The 17,478-nt window shown below is 42.8% G+C and overlaps 1 protein-coding gene across 1 annotated transcript in view; it reads left to right on the top strand.

Moving 5' to 3' along the window:
- Positions 1 to 279: 279 nt before the first annotated feature.
- The window catches only part of Fam83b (family with sequence similarity 83, member B), a 76,445-nt gene continuing 59,246 nt past the window's right edge, over positions 280 to 17,478 (top strand). Inside the window, exon 1 of the mRNA NM_001108169.1 lies at positions 280 to 338. The gene's annotated coding sequence lies outside the window, so the exon portion shown is untranslated. The remainder of the gene's footprint in view (positions 339 to 17,478) is intronic.

Here is a 17,478-nt window from a genome sequence, read left to right as displayed (position 1 = left end):
CCACCTTCTTCCCAGGTGTGCTTGGCTTTTTCCGGGTCCCTGCTCCAGCGCGCAGGTGTCCGGACTTGCTCCCGCGTCCCAGCCCGGCGGGCGAGGAGGAAAAGAAAGAGTGCTGTGTGTAGGGCTGGGATTTTGAGTTCAGACAGGGCGCTGGCCTGTGTGCGCTGCTCTGTGTAGCGACTCGGAACCTGTTGTAACTCGCCGCCCCCTGGTGACACGCTCGGCACCGCCCGGGAGGTGCGGCCAGCTCCCGCCCGCGCAGGTGCGCCTCCCTCCTCCCGGCTTCCTGGGCGCCACCTTCGCAGCGGCGGCGGCGGCAGCGGAGGCAGTAGCTGCGGGTGAGTGGAGCGCGGGGACCGGACGCGGCCTGCAGAGCGCGGGGCTGCGCTCCAGGGCCCTTGGGACTTGGGGAGAGGGAGTTACAAAGTTTTGAAAGTGATGTCTCTGACTTTGGAGGTGCGGTCTAGAGGACAGGCGCCGCCCCCGGGATCGCTTGAGGAATTTCCTGCTGGCGAGAAGGACCCTCGGACAGGACTAGAAGGAAGAGGGTCTGGGGAGAGTGAGGAGAGAGGTTGGAAGTGTTGATCAGGGATACCAGGAAGCCCAGAGCTAGGCTGCAGAGAGCTCAAAGGCCAAGCAGAAGTTGAAGAGGAAGAGTTTTTTTTTTTTTTTTTTTTTTTTAAATAATCCACTTTCTTTCTGCTGGAAGAGTTTGGGTGCCTTGGGTCTGTGACCTCACTGAGCTCTCCAGATGATTCTGATCCCTTGGGAAACCGCTCCTATAGATTGTGACCTTAAGCACAGAGTGTGACTGCATGAAGGGGTTCCTGGAAGGGGTCTTGGAGACTTCAAGCCAGTTCTGTTTGATAGGTTTCCTGTGCGTGAGGGACAGGAGAGCTTGTGTTAGCTGCTAGATTCATGAGTGTGTAAAAAGACAATCGTGCGTTTTAAGGACAGACGGGAGGTTGTGGGAATGCTGGTGACCTGTTGGCTATGGTTAGTGTGATAAGGCTACAGATTACAAGGTCTCTCTGATCTAGAGGCGGAGACTAAATAAATACATACCAAGACATGCTGGTTGCAAGCAGTTGAAGCGAGATTATAATTTCTCACAGCCCATTTTCAGATTCAACCTACTAAAAGCATTCCAGGTTACTGGCAGGTCCCGCCCTTCTTTCCCTTTCTCATCCCAACAAGCCCAAGGGCCCAAGGACATCTGACTGATGCTGAATCAGCGCTGACAAGCCAGAGGGAAAGGAGGCAGATGATGAGAGGAGCTTGGGAGAGAAAGCAGTTTGGAGTTTTCCAAAGAACCAGTGGTGATTGCAAAGGAGAAGAGATCTGTCACTCTCCTACTTAGCTGTCACACTTAGTTCCAAGAAAGGTAGCTAGCTGTCCCTACACCATCAGATGGCTAATTCCACCCCTTTGCTTTAGAGGCAGGATATTAGGAGTGTTGTACTTCTACTAAGGGTGTTTAGTGCACCCTGCAGAGCCTGCCTGAGGGAATGGGTGGATCTCCTTCTTAAGCCTGGCAGGTGGAGACTGCAGCTGCTCAGAATTTACTGTGGGAAGGAGCTCAGTTGAATAGTTGGTGAAAGGGATTGCTTAGATGCAGAGACAGACCACACCCCTGGTGCTGACTCAGTGATGTCTCTGCGATTATGATTTTGACTTTACTTCATAACTGACAAGATTCTTGGGGTGGAATAAATAATATAGGTACATATGTATAATGATTACACTGTTAATTCCAATTATTAATTATATCGGTTAATTTTGAATTATAATTATTTTAAATATATTATAATTAATTATAGTAATTAATTATTAATGAATTACCTGCCTCTTTCTGCAGTTGTCACATGCCTTACAGTTTATAGTCACGCTTGTTCGAGAATACTTTTTTAAAGATATTTTATATTATTGGATTTGGGTGTGTGTGTGTGTGTGTGTGTGTGTGTGTGTGTGTGTGTGTGTGTGTGTTACAAAGTGTATGGAGAGAAAAGGACAACTCTGGGGAGGTAGTTCCCTCCCAATGTGGAATCCTGAATTAACCCGGGTAGTCAGACTTGCTGCACAAGGCTTTTGCTGGCAAAGACATATCTCAGCCCTTATTAGTATTTTCTCAAGCTGACTCTCTCACTGGGTTCAATTAGACTAAATCACAACAATTTATAACACACAACATTGTTCTACATTGTTCCAGAATACTGTGGTGAACCTGTGGTCTCAGTAAAGCAGAGGCCTCCAATGATCATAAACCCAGTTGTAGAATGCCTTTCAGAAAGGACCCACTTAGTTTCATTTGACTAATTGTTTGCAAAGTGACAAGCTATCCTTGTCTAGCTAGTTAGGTGAGTGTGCTTGTTTGCCCCTTTTGTAGCTTATGAGATGTTAATGTCTACAAATAATATCTCCTGACTGTAATGTCATTGTTAAATGTGAAGTGTACTTTTGTTCAGGTAAGGTCAATGTGTGAGTTGTGTTTTTGAGTTTTGTTGGTGACTATATCATTTGTAGGTCAGAATATATTCTCTCTTCAGCCCACAGTTCTAAACAGAAGACAAGACTTAAATATCCCAGGGATAAAGTTTTGTACAAATACCACTAAAATGACATTAAAATCAAAGTCAACATTTTTGTTTTTGAGAGTGTATCAGGGTTTCATAGGGAATGGAGAGAATGCCCTTCTTTATGAGAAGATGGTCACTGAATGAAGTGTCCCAGCCCCCACAAGTGGGGCACAGTTTGTAGGAAGGAAGGTACTGCCAGTCACAGTCAGCATGATTGCTGTGGTCACCTGAGACAGGAGTTGGTGAGATGGAGGGAGGCTCCAGTGGTGGGAGTATGTGTAGCAGCAGAGGGATGAGTTGTGAAGGATTGCATAAGGAAATCAGGAAGGCCAATATATAGAAGGAGACAAAATGGGGTTTGGGGAAGAAAAGGGGTTTTTGGTGACTGTGATTCTGTAGAATGTGAATGGGGTGAAATGATCTGTGTGTGTGTGTGTGTGTGTGTGTGTGTGTGTGTGTGTGTGGTGTAGTTGTATGTGGTGTGTGTGTGTGTGGTGTAGGTGTGTGTGTGGTATGTGTATGTATGTGGTATGTAGATATGTGTGTGGTATGTAGGTATGTGTGTGTGGTATAGGTGTGGTGTGTAGGTATGTGTGTGTGTGGTTGTGGTATGTGTGTGGTGTGTGTATGTGGTGTATGTGTGCAGTGTATATGTGTGTGTGGTGTATGTGTATGAGTGTAGTAGGTGTGTATGTGGTGTGTAGGTATGTGTGTATGTGTGGTGTGTATGTGGTGTGTAGGTATGTGTGGTGTGCGTGGTGTGTGTGTGTGTGTGTGTGTGTGTGTGTGTGTGTGTGTGGTGCCTGCTGCATTCTGCCTTGTGTGTTATATATTCAAGTGAAGGACAGTGTATGTTCAAGTGGAGGTAAATTTTAGGTATCTCCCTCTTAATTTGCAATTTATTTTTTCAGACAAGGTTTCTCACTTAACCTGAGGTTCACAAATTGTGCTAGGCTGCCCGACTCATAAGTTCCAAGGATCTAAAGTCCCAGCACTGGGATTTCAGGCACAGCACTACACCTGGCTTTTACTTTGCTGCTGAGAATCCCAACCTGGGACCTCAGTTTTGCTTGATGGCAGGGACTTCTCCCTAATCACTGGACAATCTTCATATTACCAGGTGGAAAGACACTAACAGAAGAGATAGTCACTGGACATGTCTATTCTGGGGAATTCTTTAATTACATGATTGTGGATGATTTGAAGAAAGTTTTCCTCTGGGGTCATCTAATAATCGTGTGACTTTTATTTTGTATTATTGTCTCATTGCCCTTAGAAGAAAGGTAAGATGTCCCCTGGGGTGCATGATCTTTATCGTCTGAGCTGTATACCCTATAATTTTTAGACTGCTCATCCCTGGTGAAAGTGAAATTGAAATCAATGATTAGCTTCTTTTGGATACTGGCATAGTGTCAAGTGTAGTCTCCTGTCCTGGCAGGAACCTATTTTCCGAGGTTTATACACACACACACACACACATGATGATGTCAAATGAGTAACATCTGGGCTCTTCATACTATCCATTCATTAAAATATCCATCACTCTTTTCCAAACGTGCTCTGTTCCCCCAGAGAACTGGAAACAAGACACCATTCTTGGACATCGGGAGGCTCCCAGTTGATAGACCTGAGAACGATGTTAAATACACACAGAAGAAGGCTTCAGGTCCTTGTGGATAGCGTATGGATTCCTTAGTCATTTGTTAAACTGAACATGAGCAGATCTGAGTTACTTAAAATTTGGATGGAGTACTTAATTCCACTGACTTTCAGGTTTTCCCACTGTTGTGAAATGTTTGTGCCAGGTGATAACTTCTTTATCCCACTCTGTCCTGAAATTTTCTGTGGTTGGTTCTCATTGTGAGCGCTCTAAGAGTTTTCGAACTCCCTCTCAGTGGAATATCTCTGGGAAGCCCACCATTTCTTCTCTTCTTGCTATATTTCCATTTCAAAAGGGTTTCGCTCTAATTAACATCAGGATGCATCTGTGATGGTGTAAAACTCACTCATTTGGGAAGGAAAGGGAATACTCACCCCGCCGAAGAGTGGCCTCCTCCCTCTCCCCAGTGGTTGTGATGGGATCTTCCACGTGGGGTTTTTATATGGGCTGTCAATTATATGCTCACACAAGTAATGATGACTTTAATTTTAACAGCACAATGCTCTGCCTAGTCACTCCAAATTGTCTAATCTGCCTCATTTAGCAGCTGTTCCTTGATGTTTTGAAAGAACTGTGTTTTCCTCAAATAAATATAATTTTTGATTTGTTGGCTAGAGAAATGTGTAGCATAGCTAAGTGGCTGTGTTCCCTGTGGTGTATGCTCAGTCCCTCCCCCCACCCCCTTCCTGGCTTTCCTTGCCATTTTCTGCTTCTACTGTTAAAAAAAAAAAGAAAAAAGAAAAAAACAAACGAGCTGGAAAACTGCCTCTTGTCTTTCTAGATTCTTTTATCCCTTTGTATTCTCTCTCCTCTTCTATACTTTTTCTTTTCTGTTTCTCTCATTTCTTTTCATCTACCCTATCTGGTATTTTTTTCCTCTTTGCTTCATCTGGGCACCTATTTATCTATCTATGCATTTCCTTTTTGATGGCTGTCTGCCATCTCTATCAGAAATTTTTACTTTAATAAACTCTAGGTTTCCAGAAATCTGTAACACTGTACAGAAGTCAAAAGCCAAGTGAGGTTTACAATGGATATTTTAGTGCCCAGTACCTATAATCTATTATAAAAAATTTTTTGACAGCCTCACTCCGAATGTTAAATAAACTATTTAACGGTATATTTCCAGCATTTTGCATCTTCAAAATGATTGCTTTCTCTCACAGCTGAAGGTATGACGATGGCCTTTGGTTTAGAATTAGGATGTTTTCCTTTGCTGTGGCCTGTTAATTCTCTCTACTTTAGTTGTACTTAACTGACGAGGTGAACATCACTAAAATATAGACTTTGGGTTTTTCCATTTCCCCACAATGTAGACGTTGGTCTTGCATGATAATACCCAGGTAATTGTGGAAGTAAGACAATGAAAGCAAAAGATAGCATAGAAACAACATGCCCAGCCTGCAGTCCAGTGTGCAGTGAGTTGAAATACTGGCCGTTTGATGGACGACGGTCTAGAATTATATGAATGATAAAGTATTTTGCATGCCAGTGTTTATGTGCAAGATGCCAGGCTATTCAAAGGCCATTTACTTAGGAACTAATGGCTGTTGATAGCTTCTGGGAAGGAAGAACCATTCTTTCTGGAATGTGTGGCTGCTGGTAGGTTTCCCATGCTCTGCCCCCATGCACTCGTAGATAGCACTAATTGGACTTAGTGGATTATCAAAAGAAAAGGAAAGCCAGAGGTCAAGAGGGGACATGTTGGAGATGATTTGGAGGGGGAGTTGGAGGTGGGAAATGGGGGGGAGTAGATCACATCGTCTTTCATTACATACATTTATGAAATTCTCAAGATAAAGGAAAAATAATGTGTATGTATTATAAGAGTCTGACAAATTGTAGGCAGAGATGTAAGGGCAGTTCATTTGTGTGTCTTGTTCAGTCTTCTTTGTAAAAAAAAAAAAAGCACAGTAGTAAAACAGCAATGAAGAAACTCAAAGTTGGAAGGAGGAAGCATCAGTCCATCCACCGGAAGTGTTATGAGAAGGGAGCTGATGGAGAGCTCTGTTCTTACAGCAGAGGTCCAGTTCTGAGGAACCAGTCACCTTGATTTAAATCAGAAACCAGGACTCAGTTCTGCTGTTCATATTAGATCTTCCAATAGCTTGACACCACATTCTTTGTGGAGTAGAGTCACTCTACATTGAGCATGTTAAATGTTGTGTGTCAAAGAGCTGCAATTAGAAATGCAAAAGAAATGAGTGAAACCTTTCCAAGGTCAAGTGGTACAAAAACGAGATTCCAAAATGTATGACCGGGAGCCTTGGGCATCCTAACTAGGTGTGTGTCCGTGCCATACACACATGAACTTGTTGCGAAGTCATAACTTTGAGGTGCAAATGAGTAAACAATAAAAGTAAGACTTTAAATATTTGCATAGAAACTGTAGGCACCTAGTCAAGCAGACAGCAAGGAGCCAGCACTAGAGAACTGGATGACCGTGCTGTCCCCTCCATCGCTGTCAGTCAGACCTGGGCCCTAAGATCAGATGAAAGTGAAGCAGACTCATTTCCTACTGTGGATGGTTTACATCCTGACGAGAGTCTATGAACACCAGCTTTGTTTCAGCATTATGTCCAAGGGTGGCACTGCTCTCTGGAACCCATAGGCCTAGACGTCCAAACCCAGCAACAGTCTGCACACTTAAAGATAATGCTTTGTTAACTAGCACTTATGTGTACAAGTAGACTCTAAGCAAAAGAAAGAAGCCAATAAGATTATTGAGAAAACAAGTCTGAAGTAGAAGAGGTGACTTTTCAGATTTTCATTGAAAGTATCTCGGGATAAAAGAAATTAAATACGTGAAATTATTTTTCTTTAGTTAAGGCACAGCTGCCTCAGTGAGCCAGATTAAAAGAGGGCCCTCAGGTCAGTGACTGAGGGAGGAGTAGACTCTGAGTGATAACCCTTTACATGCATGATTGTTCTCTCATGTTAAAGTCTTTCTATGGGAGATATGATATTAACATTTACACTTTTCTTAGCTTTCTAATTGCACAAATTTATCTTCATTGACGTAATTTCCACTAAATTTTGCCTATTTCAAGCTTCTTTTTAAGAGTCTGGGGGTGGGCTAGAGAAATAACTCAACAACAAAAGCACTGGCTGCTTTTCCAGAGTTTCAGGGTTCGGGTTCTAGCATCCATACAGTAGCTCACAATTGTCTGTAACTCTAGTTCCAGGAGATCCAGCACTCTCTTCTGAACTCTACATGCAACAGACACACATGCTGTACAGACATACATGCATGTAAAACACTCATACACATAACATAATGAAATAAAGACCTTAGAAAGAGCCTGCAGTTGCTTCTTTGGCTGTGCATTTTGACATGTCGTTTGCAAACTTTCGTTTCTTCATAGGTGAGGTGCACAGCTTTTGTTAAAATTACTTGAAACACCGTTTTAAGGTTCTTGGTAGGGAATATATTTGCTATGCCTCCTTAAATCATTTGTCTACAAATGCCAACATGTCCCCAGAACGACCTTTTGTTTCCTTAAGTAGATTCAAAAAGTGGGACAACAGTGCTCATGACACATGTCAAACATTTTGACAGCAAAGGCCACTTCTTGCCCGTGGTGTTTTGTCTAAATGTGTTGTAAGTTTGATGAAGTCTCTGGCATCTGGAGACTTGTAAAGGGTGTTGTAAAGTGAGGAGGAGAGCCAAGGCAAAACAAGATGGGAGATGCAAGGAACACTCCTCATTTCTCCTGTATAATTGCGCAGTGAATAGAATTATAAGTTGTTATGAACAGCCCTTATCTGAGACAGCTTTGCCAGCTCACCAGTAACACACACCCCTCAGAGGCTCTTAGACAGCTCCTGTCCTGGCGAGCTAATGCATGCCACAACTATTCCACACAGCGAGTGCTACTAAGTGAGTGAGGTGATAAAAGTAGGCATGGGATGAGGATGGGTCCCCTTTAAAACCAGTGGTCTAGGAGACCCCTCTTGGGAGATTGGTAAGAAAGCAGTATAAACAGGAAACATTCAAGGCTCATGAACAACTAATACAACAATGGTTGGGGGTGGAGGTAGAAGGGAGTAGACATTTATTGGATGTCTGGGAAAGTGTTCAGCAGAGGTAAGCCAAGCTCCTTCATCAATACTGACAACTAAGAAACAGGCCCCTCTGAGGATGAGCTGTGAGGGACTTCTATACCTTTCCCAGACCTGGCATCAGGGGTCAGGGTATGAGTCATCGGCTTTTGGAGAACTTTGGCATTCTTGGTTATCACTTTTTAAAAGTCATTTCCCTGTCCCTACAGTATCTTCAAGGAAAGGCTGTCCTTCTTCATCACCCTGTTCTCTCTTTTGCCTGTTTTCATTGGTGTGTGTGTGTGTGTGTGTGTGTGTGTGTGTGTGTGTGTGTGTGTGTGTGTAAGAGAGGGGAAGGGGGAGGGAGGGAAGGAGAGGGAGAGAGAGAGAGAGAGAGAGAGAGAGAGAGAGAGAGAGAGAGAGAGAGAGAGAGAGACTTCTCCACCCTCAAGTCTGGGTTCATAACTGGAGGATTGATTAATCGATATTAATTGATAACTTCACTTTGCTATTTCATCAAGTTGCAAAAGTCTTTTTTCTGTCTGACAGTTTCAGTGTATTTCGATTGCTTATGTTCGCTACCCGTGGCCTTCTGGCATTCTCCTTTCCCTCTGAACAAACCCCTGCCTACCTAGTATCCCGGGAACTACACCATTATAGACAGTGTCATTCCTTTCTCCAGCAACTGTCAATTGTCATACGATCCCGAGGAAGAAATGGGACTTAGTGGGCCACTGGTCTCTCAATAGTGGAAGAGTGGAGCCCCCCAATCCTGTGTAGATACCCATAGTTGCTATGTGTTCACGGCTGACAAACCATGCCAGTCTTCACAGTAGCTTTCAAATCACTCTACTCCGTCCTCTGACTCTTAAAGTCTTTCTGCCTCTGATGGGTGGTGTTCACTGGGCCTAGTACGTGGGTGAGAGGGAGGGGTGAGTAGTGATAGAGATGGGCTAGCCACTGAGCTTCCCTCGGTCTCTTCTTTGCACATCAATCAGGTTTCTGTATTGACCATCCTCTGCAGAAAGGACTCCTTCAGAATGAGGGATTTTCTGGTCTGTGAGTGTGCTCTTGTCCCTGCTGCACCAGCAGACATGCTCTGCCTGATTGTAACATCCTACAGCTATGCAAATCCTGCCCTCCCCCTCCGAACACTAGGCACAGCATCTTTAGCGCCATGAAAGCTAGCCTGTAGGAGGTTTCCAGCTCTGTTCCTTCTTAATTTCTCTGTGTCCTGTGGCTAAAGTGGAATCCAAACTCCATTCCAGTTTCCTCCAGTTTCATCTTAATGATATACCAAACAGCATAACTGTAATTAATTTTAATTCTCAGTCTTCCCGCTGAGATAGGTTTATATGGACACAAAACCCATTCAGGAAACAAGAAAAACGAGTCATGCTCCCATCTCATTGGCATCACTACTGGTGTTGAAAACACAGCTCAGAACCTTCGTTATGATTAACTTAAATGCACAAAAGCTGTTTGCGGAGTGACTAATGCAAATAAGAAATGGAAACACAGGGTTTCAGGAGAATCCCCCAAAGATAAGTGATATCTGTATTGCTTCCAGAAGGTTCCGCTGAAGCTAATACCTGCTCTTTGAGACCCCGAGTGCTCAGGGTGTTCTCCCTGTTCTTTTGGAAGTCATGTGCTTTGCGTTACCACAACACCTCCGCGTAATAGAAACAGTGGTGTGCTTGAATCTGAGCAAGTTCTGCATCAAGAATTTGAGTTTTAATTAGGCTGCAGTATTTTCTAATGCGTCATACCAGAGCTACTAAGGTAGTATACTCTTGTTGTGGTTGTTATTATTATCACTGTTATTGTTATTATGTCATTACCCAAGTATTTAACAGTTAGTAGTGAGCATTAAGAATTTTGCTAGACGGACAGTCGTCACCCTCACAAAGCACAGTGAAGAGAAGAGTTGGTCTATTGCTGACCTGTGGCCTGGGCCGGGAGCACTGTGACAACTCTGTGAGGGAGTTTCTGTTCTGTTCTTTCCTCCCCTCCCACCTTCCCTCCCTCCCTCCCTGGTTCCTGCCTTCTCTTCCTTTTTTCCTTTTATTCTTTTGGGGTTCACATATCCCATTAGCTTTTCCTTCTGAATACTCTGTACTGTTTGCACCACTGTATAAGGATTACTAAACAGTTTTTTCCCCTTTTTTATTGGATATTTTATGTATTTACATTTCAAATGTTATCCCCCTCCCCCTTTCTCATACTCCCCGCCCCCTCCCCCTGCTTCTATGAAGATGCTCCCACTCCTACCCACCCACTTCAATGCCCTGGCATTCCCCTACACTGGGGCATCAAGCCATCACAGGACCAAGGGCCTCTCCTCCCATTGATGCCAGATAAGGCCATCCTCTGCTACATGTGTGGCTGTAGCCATGGGTCCCTCCATGTGTACTCTTTGGTTGGTGGTTTAGTCCCTGGGAACTCTGTGGGGTCTGGTTGGTTGATGCTGTTATTCTTCCTATGGGGTTGAAAACCCCTTCAGCTCCTTCAGTCCTTTCTCTAACTCCTCCATTGCGGTCCCCATGCTCAGTCCAATGGTTAGCTGCAAGCATCCTCATCTGTATCAGTAAGGCTCTGGCAGAGCCTCTCAGGAGTCATCCATATAAGGCTTCTGTCAGCAAGCACTTCTTGGCATCAGCAATACTGACTGGGTTTGGTCCTGCATATGGGATGGATCCACAGGTGGGGCAGTCTCTGAATGGCCTTTCCCTCAGTCCCTGATCCATTCTTTGTCCCCGTATTTCCTCCTGTGAGTATTTTGTTCTCCCTTCTAAGAAGGACTGACTCAAACCTTCACAGAAGACCTAATACCAATACTAAACAGTTTGATGTGTAGAGTTCTGAATCACCAGTTGCCATCGGTTCAGTGCATGGATCAGCTAGGTCACTAAAGCTGAGAATAACTTCCAATGCACCTCTTTTAGAATTTATTTTTTTCTCCATGGCAAAATAGTATACATTCAGAAAGAGGTTTCACAAATTAAGCTCTTCTGTAGAAGAACCATTCACAGAAAAGCACCTCTGTGAGCTGGGTGTGCTGCTACAAGTCTTTAATTAGAATGGAGGAGGTAGCCAGCTGCTCATCAGCGGTTCCTAGATCACTGGGGGTGGGAGGCAGGGACTGGGGTAGGTGATGTCAGGTTTAGCTAAGGCTAAACAGCACATCTCCTCTGCCTTACAGCTATCAGCAGGCACCTTGCCAGGAATGTCTGTCAGTCTGAGGCAGGCTCCCAGGACAAAGGTACTTCTGGAAAGAAATGCTAACTCCCACAGGCCAGGTCGGTTTATCTCACCATCTCCAGCAGCTGGGCCTCATTGTTGTTTCTGGGATCTCTGCTCCTACTGGGAGAACAGTCCATCTGAATTTTTAAAGTAAACCCCTGATTCTTGGAGAATGTCAGGCACCCAGGAATTTAGAGGCCTCAGATGTCAAAGGGCTTCAGCTCATGTTTGGACTGTCTGGTGAACGCACCTAAGGAGTCCTTCCTGTGTACGTGCCTACGTGCGTACACGTGTTCCCCCATATAGGCTATTCCTTACTCACTTCCCACCGTCTTCTCAAATGCCTTAAGGTATGTGCCCTTTTCTGGGTGGTCCCAAATCTTTCTCCCTTCACAGCCTGCCACATTCTCTGGCAAGGATAAGCCTTGTCCCAGGGCTCACCCTCTGGCTCAGGACCCTCTACCTTATCCAACCCCTTTCACATGAGATTGGTCCTCAAAGACCAAATCAAAATGAAAATCTACTTCCAGTTTGGGAATCATTCATTTGTTGTTTTTTGTTTTTGTTTTTGTTTCTGTTTGTTTGTTGTTTTGTTTTTAAAACTTTTCTTCGATTATAATTTTACTCTCTTTCATACTCTTCAGTCCAATTATTATCTAGGATTAGTGCCGTGGCAAGCACTTCTGAATGTGATTAAAAGGAGTGTTTGTAGCTGTTGGCTTCTATGCTTTTTTTGTTGTTGTTATTTTTCATTTGGATGCTGTGATATTTGGTTAATATCCATAAAACACAACCAAACCGGAAGTGAAGCTTCTTCCTGGTTGGGAGGTGTTGACTTGCTAAGCACAGACAGGCCCCCTGGGCCAAGGAGTTCCTCTTCCCCTCTTTTCCTGTTCACCTCTCTGAGTATCTCTGCCCTTTGGCTGTTCCTAAATTGCATCATTGTGATAATCCGGTGTCAAATTTTTTAAGTTGATTTAAAAACTCTTATAAAAATCTAAAAGACCAGACCATACTAAGCAGTTTGGAAGGAGGGGGAAAACAGTAAGCATTTAGATAATTTGACTTTAAGCTACAGCATCCCAAAACTCTGAAACTGACATATAGATCCATGAAGAGATCCACGAAAGAGAAAAAGCAAACACGCAAACTCAGAAATAATGATCTTTTATGCAGTATGGAATTTTTCAATTGACAAATAAGCATTCTGTGCCTTGGCAAATATAATGGGAAACATGTCTTTTCAGTGAGCAGTCTCGAGACAAATGAATATGCATATGAGAAACAAATGCACTCTTACACTACGCAAGACGTTAATTCAAGATGAACTGCAGACCTAGAGTGTAGAAACGAAGGCTATCATCTGCTTAGACAATGTGTTCCACCCAGACCTAAAGCCCATTCTGTGTATTGCTACACACTTCCTCTCCTTTGATCCACTTCCCTTGTCCTTGGTGACCTTCAGTTTATACGGACGCCAGAGCGGCTCATGCAATGTGTTGGGTTTCTGATGCAGGACAAGTGGCTTAAGTGCATATTTAACCTACCAAAGCATCTTCCAGGTTCTCCCAACATCCCTCAGTCCCTTTCTGGACAGGAAGTAGCTGGCTCTACATGGAACTTTCCTGCCCAGAAGCTGTGCTTCCTCTCACCCAGTGACTCTTCACAATATAATTCGGTCATTTTGATTCTCTGTCTCTGTCTCTCTGTCTCTCTGTCTCTGTCTCTGTCTGTCTCTGTCTCTGTTTCTCTCTCTTTCGGGGTGTGTGTGTGTGTGTGTGTGTGTGTGTGTGTGGTGTGGTGTGTCTGTGTCTCTCTTTTTCTCTGTGTCTCTGTCTCTCTGTCTCTGTCTGTCTTTGTCTCTCTCTGTCTCTCTATCTCTCTGTCTCCCTCTCTCTCTCTCCCTCTGTGTGTGTCTCTCTCTGTGTCTCTCTCTGTGTGTCTCTGTCTCTCTCTCTGTCTCTCTCTCTGTCTCTCTCTGTCTCTCTCTGTCTCTCTCTCTCTCTCTCTTTCTGTATGTGATTTCTCTTTCTTCCCCCTTCTCTGCTTCCCTCTGCTCATTGACTTTACTGACGCCCTTCTGTGTGGTCAGTGAATTTTCCCAAGAGCTGCCTCCAATAAACCTTCCTCCATACTTTAATTTGGCTTGAATTGACTCATTTAAAAGACAAAAATTTTATTAGATGAGCAACTAACATTTCATTCTCTAATTTATATGGAAATATATAGAAGGGATCTTATAAAAAAATCCAATATTTATAAAATTCAAGGTAGTGGTAATCCACAAAACCATCACTTGGATTCTTCTGGCTGTAAATATTCTGTGCATTTGTAAAATGCTAGAGAAAGTTGCCGGCCTGGCAAAATGGCTAAGGTTTAGAAGCAGATGGCCTGGAATCTCATCTGAGGTCACAGGTTTAAGGCTGTTGGTCTAGATTACAGGCGTGCTGCATCCTGAACATTATGGACTGTGGAGAAGGAAACAGCTAGAAAAGGGATAACATAACATACCCATGGAGCAGCTTCACTGCACAACACACCCAGAGAACGGGGAGGATCCAGGTTCTACTCAAAGCTGGGCTCCAGGAGAACTCTACTCAAGGACAGTCCTGAGTTCTCACCTAGTCACTGAGTCAGTAGCCCCTCGCAGGTATAGGGAAATAGAAAAGAAAAGGCTTTGCTAAGAAAAAAGTGGAAAGTACCTCTTACAGATTTATTTTCTATTTAAAATTATTCACTGAATAAAACGATGAAATTTATTATGGGATTTTGCTTCCATGTATGCGTGTGTATACACATCCATATGTGTTTGCATGTGTATATGTGTGTATTTTCATAGAAAGTCTATTATTATTATTATTACCATTATTGTTATTAATTACTATACAAGATCTCACATCCAAAACTCTCCACAGGAGCTAGAATAGCTTTCAGGGAGTCTCAGTGACCTGCTAGTCTTCATCTCCCAGATGCTGAGACCATAAACACAGGTCATCTTGCCTAACATTTTTTAGCATCGGTTTCCAGACTGAACTCCAACTGGACTATCTCCCCATCCCCGACATTTTGCTTTCTTATTACATGAAATTTATTTCCTACATCAAAGCAGTATTTTATGGCAGGGAAAAAGGCGGGGCGTTGTATCTCATTTACTCTTTATGGAAATGCTCTGAGGAGCATTAAACTGTTAAATTTACCTATTTTCCTGGTGAGCACTTTGAGTCTTCAAGCCCTTACAACACCAAACTGAGGTCTCAGCAGAAGTCAGACCTAAGCCATGTTACTCACTGTCTCATCTATGCTTTTGCCTTTGGTCCCTACCCCAACTTGCTACTGCTAATGTTTATTATTTCATCCATGTCAGCACTTTTTTCTATTCAGTTGCAAATGTTCCATCACTATGTTTGTGTTTATCGATCCAAACATTTGCTTCACTTACGAAGGCCAGACCAAGAATGGGACACGTCAGCATAGCACAGCATACAATGGCATCAGAACGGTTATGTTCCGTTCATGGAGCTGGGGGAAATACCAAAAGTTGGCCAGTGGCAGTTCAGGAATAGTTTGGGACTTGGAAAAAGCTTGGCTTACCTTATTTTCATCCTAAGCATCAGGTAGAGAAATCATGTGTAATTGCTCATCTGACATAAGCTCCCTATACAAGAAGCTTGTTGCTATTCTTATGAATTATTTTGTGAAAATTCCTCAGAATGGGCTTCCAAATAATGTTTCTATTTTAATGTTATCAATATTGACTGGAATGTCCCCCAGTCCTCCCCCCATATCTGAAATCACTGTTAGATCAGGCATGGCAAACGTATTGAATAACAGCAAATATAAATACACCCTGAAATTATATTGATGTGAAAGTGATATTGCTACCCCGTCTTCTAATTTAAAAAGTTAAAGGAATTAAAAAATAATTAGTTATTGAGCAGCTGGAATTTGCTTTGAGGTTAATAAAGTGAATCTGAGATATTCTGGTTTGACCTTCCCATGACCTTAAAGAGATAAGGAATCGTGCTCACGGGGATGTCTGCTTTCGGCACCCATGGTGGAGTGGAGTCTGCGTGCAGTGGTGGCCTGTGCAGACTAGCCGCTTCATCCTAAGTGTAATGAAGCCTCTCTAAAATTCTAATGACAATGGATAGCAGGAGTAGATATTAACTTACACTTGACAACTTATTACTATAAGTTTGTAATTTAATTTTAGCATCTTGAATATCTTATCATTCTAAATTTCTACTAATCAAATTTGAAGGGAAACACAATCCTTATAAATAAAAATTTAAAGGTAGAAGGGTTATAAGATTACTTTTTATTTTCTGTTTATTTATTGAATAAAATAATATTGCTGGTGTTGGCCTGACAGAAAGATTGTCCCATGTGATTTTTCATTCAAGCAAAATATTTGTACAGAATTATATAATACCAGGAACCATGTTATATCTATTAATATAAACTTTCTCTAATTATAAGAAAATATTATTCAGTATTATACTTAGAATATGTTCATTGGCCTTAAGTTGCCAGAGGCATAAGTACTGATAGATGTACTTGTATTAATAGGTTTATATATTGATTATAAATAAACTTAAACATAAATGATTCTAAATTAAGCTAAATTGTTTTGCGATTGACTGGATTATGGTTAGATTCAGTCGGTAATTTGAATGTATGACTTTATCCAGCATTTTAGTCCATATAGATACTAATACACTTTCGAACCGCCTTGCAGAAATAGAGATAAAGTTGTCAAATCTCCTTACCTACAAGAGATGGGACAGTGTATTCAAGATTAAAAAGCACATGAGTTCATGGCCTTCCATTTCAGGGACAACCCTAACTTGAGGTCACCTTCGTGAGAGCGATGAAGAGCAGATGGACCACACTATGCTTCTTTCTGCGCTGTCTCACACCCTCTTCCTCGTTTAGCTATGCAGTGTTTTCCTAGGCCCTCCCTTCCAAATCTGAGTCCATACTTTACTGTGTTCTTCCTAACCGTGCATTTCCGTGGAGGTTTTAAGCGGTTTTATTTTACAGTTTATAGATCTTCATGGGTAGGACAGCATCTCAGAGCAGTACTATGGAAGTGAACACACGAGTGCCGTCTTCCCTTTCTGTCCATGTGTCTCTGTAGGAATTCTTCCTAGCGTGCTCCTGCAGACATCTGCATTTTCCTTATCCCTGTTTTCTCAGCCTACTTGAATGCCTACTTTCTTTTCACCCAATATGGCAGTCTTCATCAAAATGCTCCAGGAACCACAGAAAAGGATTAAGCCTTTGAACCTTTGAAAGATCAAGTCTGATTTCAACATTCATGTTATTCTGTATATTTTTGTTGAAAATTCATACCACTTATTCTGATCTTCATATAGTATATTCTGGTTTTCTCTCCCCCATTCTACCATATGCTCCCACCTCGCCAGCTATTCAACTTGTCTCTTTTTCTCTCTTTAGGGAAAAAAAGGGGGAACATAATGAAAAAAAAAAACCACAAGAAATGCACACACACACAATCAGAAATCATAATATACAAGCAAAAGACCAGTAAGATAAGAAGAAGTCCAAAACAAAGCCACATGAGACAAAATGTCTACCAGCATTCCTTTGAGTGGGTTTTCTGTTGGTCTTCTACTGGTTTTGGGGAATACCCTTAAGTGTGGTTAAGTGTGATGAGATTCCACTGGAGAAACCTTAAGTTTTCCTTTTCCAGGCAATGATCAGTTGGAGATAGCAACTTGGGTAAGGATGGACGATAATGGCCACTTCCTGCTCTCAGCACTGGGACCCTGTCTGTCTTATGTTTATGTGTGGACCTTGTGTATGCTGTCAGAGTCTCTGTGCGTTCCTCCGTGTGTCCGTGTGTCCGCCCACTTGTGTCTGCTGCCTTCCATCCCCTCTAGCTCTTGAAATCTTCCTTCCTTCCTCCTCTTGGGCAAAGTTCCCTGATCCCTG

The sequence above is a fragment of the Rattus norvegicus genome, chromosome 8 (assembly GCF_036323735.1).
Source record: "Rattus norvegicus strain BN/NHsdMcwi chromosome 8, GRCr8, whole genome shotgun sequence".
In the NCBI taxonomy this organism is placed as follows: Eukaryota; Metazoa; Chordata; class Mammalia; order Rodentia; family Muridae; genus Rattus; species Rattus norvegicus.
This window is presented reverse-complemented; position numbering and strand designations above follow the sequence as displayed.